The sequence below is a fragment of the Schistocerca gregaria genome, chromosome 8 (assembly GCF_023897955.1).
Source record: "Schistocerca gregaria isolate iqSchGreg1 chromosome 8, iqSchGreg1.2, whole genome shotgun sequence".
Lineage (NCBI taxonomy): Eukaryota > Metazoa > Arthropoda > Insecta > Orthoptera > Acrididae > Schistocerca > Schistocerca gregaria.
In genome coordinates, this window is record NC_064927.1 from 203,954,290 (window position 1) to 203,957,233 (window position 2,944).

The 2,944-nt window shown below is 43.4% G+C and overlaps 1 non-coding gene across 1 annotated transcript; it reads left to right on the forward strand.

Moving 5' to 3' along the window:
- The first annotated feature begins 1,294 nt into the window (after positions 1-1,294).
- On the forward strand, positions 1,295-1,369 carry Trnat-ugu (transfer RNA threonine (anticodon UGU)). The gene has a single exon. It is a non-coding gene; the product is annotated as a tRNA-Thr (tRNA).
- The last annotated feature ends 1,575 nt before the right edge of the window (positions 1,370-2,944 follow it).

A 2,944-nucleotide genomic window follows, 5' to 3' on the forward strand; every position in this document is an offset into this window, starting at 1 on the left:
CTATGAACTATTAGGCAACATACGTCATTGTGATTATGCCAACAAACCGAAAAGGGAGACACTAATGACGAATTTAAATAGTAATTTAGTGGGTCTATGGGTTGCAGTTCCTGACCTGTGTTTTTGAGAGCCCGTATTAAGGCTGTAAAGACCATATACAAAGGTAAACTCTTGAAAGTGAGTTCATCAAAGACAAGCGGAGCGGACACTAACGACACCGGCGTACCATACCTTACCATGGTTCACCGCAACCGACTGTTTCTTGAGAAACGCTTTCATCACGAGGAGCAGAATTCGGTCGAATCAGGTAAGCAGTTTTTAATTGCTATTTGTGTGTCAATTCAGAACCGTGAGCTCAGGTAAACCAGTAATAAGGTATTTACATAATTATGTAGATACGGATGGTATCTGTTCTTCACCATGCAGCTTGTTATAATGAAATTACAATGAAATGAATACCCCTAGCTGCATACAAACATTGATATAAGTCAATGGGGACAGTTGAAAATGTGTGCCCCGACCGGGCCTCAAACCCGGGATTTCCTGCTGACATGGCAGACGCTCCACCTATCTAAGCCACCGAGGACACAGAGGATAGTGTGACTGCAGGGACGTATCTCTGGCACTCCTCCCGTGACGCCCACATTCCCAAGTTATTGTCCCGCACTATATTCATAGTGCCCCTGTCCATTATACTCACTACCCGCGTCTTTCTGCCGATTCCCGTAACAGGGCACTGTTTGTGGATCCGCACAGAAGAAGATTGTCAAATGGCCAGTTAGCCTTAACTATACATATATGAAGATGGTATCTGTGTTTTCGGACATGTCCGAAAGAACAGGCACCAAAATAAAAAAAAAAAAACGTTCAAATGTGTGTGAAATTTCATGGAACTAAACTGCTAAGGTCATCAGTCCCTAGGCTTATACACTACTTAACCTAAATTATCCTAAGGACAAACACACACACCCATGCCCGAGGGAGGACTCGAACCTCCGTCGGGACCAGCCGCACAGTCCATGACAGCAGCGCATCAGACCGCTCGAACAGATACCGTCTTCATATATGTATAGTTAGGGCTCACCGGCCATTTGACCATCTTCTTCTGTGCGGATGCACAAACAGTGCCCGCACTCTTACGGGAATCGGCAAAAAGCCGCGAGTAATGACTATAATTGGCAAGGCCACTATGAAAATAGTGGGGGACAATAAGTTGAGAATGTGAGTCTCACGGGGGGGAGGGGGGCGGGTGCCAGAGATAAGTCCCAGCAGTCGCACTATCCTCTGTGTCCTCGGTCCTCGGTGGCTCAGGTGGATAGAGCGTCTGCCATGTAAGCAGGAGATCCGGGTTCGAGTCCCGGTCGGGCCACATACTTTCAACTGTCCTCGTTGACTTATAACAACCCCTGTATGCAGCCAGGGGTATTCATTTCATTGTAATTGAATTTAAATAATTATCGCCTTCCTAGACGTTAGGTTATATAATTTCTATTACTTACAAAAAATCAAAAGCAACAAACATATTTGTAACCATAGAGAGTAAAGGACAGCAACAGTTATTTAAAACAAAAAAAAAGCACTCTCCAGAGGATATGATTTAATAAGATACTAGGCTACATCAGACGCCTACTTACCCACTGTATTTAAAACATTTAGCAATGTCGTTAATACTATAAACTATTAACATGGAAACAAAGTCTGTGATTCACTGTCAAATGACACTAGCAAGATGTTCAGAACAATTTATATTACAGAGTTCATCAATAGCTAAGTAGGACCTAAGTACATTTGCAGTGCCACTTACTACATGCTGATAGCTTTCATCCGCCAAGACACTTGTCCTTTGCCACTAAAGTACTCAACCGGTTTCTTTCCTGTTTCCAAAGCAGTTTTCAAGTGTGCGTCTGTCGCGCTAGCGCGTCTCAAGGACGGTAGTTCTGTTCCAGTGGAAGGTCTCTGGTCCAGGGGTAAAAGTCCTAGTGTCAGTGTCCTCATGGTCAGCCCAACCTGTGTCAAAGAACATTTCTGGTGACTATGCTCGCAAACAGGTGTGATTTCTAAATCAGCTTCGATTTCTGTTACCCTGATTTATTTAAGGGAAAGAGTTTCACAAACTAAGCAAGTCAAATAAAGCGATGGGCCATCTTTAGCTCTTATGGAAGCAGTTATTCGACCTGGCATTGACAGACAAAGTGGTTTGATGTTTTCCTGCGAGATTCATGCCAAATTCTATGCAATTGGCGCATTAGATCGTCAAAACCCCGAGCTGGTTCGAGGGCCTCGCCCACAATGCTCCAAAGGGTCTCAGCTGGGGGAAAGCTCCGACGCATCACAACAGGGTGGGGAATATCGTCGAGGTCTCGCCGTGCTGTAAGGGTGCCGCGAATAACAACCAAAGGGATCCTTCTATGACATGAAATGATTCTCTAGGCTATCACTTCTGATTTCGCGCCGTATAGCGGGCGACAGTCATGTTGGGATCCTTACTTATACTGAAATAACTGAGACAGTGAAACTTCTGCATTATTTGATTCTGAAACTGCTGAGTGAAACTGAACGTACTGTCACTTAGATTGTCTTTATCGTTTCAACACTGACCTACAGGATTTGTCCTGGCAAACAGTACTCAGACATTCCCCGTTCATTAATTACTCACAATATTCAACTGTAACGCGATCTGACTGCTTTAAAATTATCTCAGAAGTATGGCCCCGAATTAGAAGAAATCTTAACAATAACCAACACTTATCATAAGTCATTTACCTCACAGAAAATCTTCATGACACGAAATACAGCAATGCCGCAAACACCAATACTGCCAGCTAACTACTGAAGGCTCTAACTACTAACAGACATGTGGTTAGCAAAGGAAAAAAATTGTTGCAGAGCAAATAAAGTATTTACCAGATTTTACCTTAATCAAGTGACAACCAGTTCAAAAAAT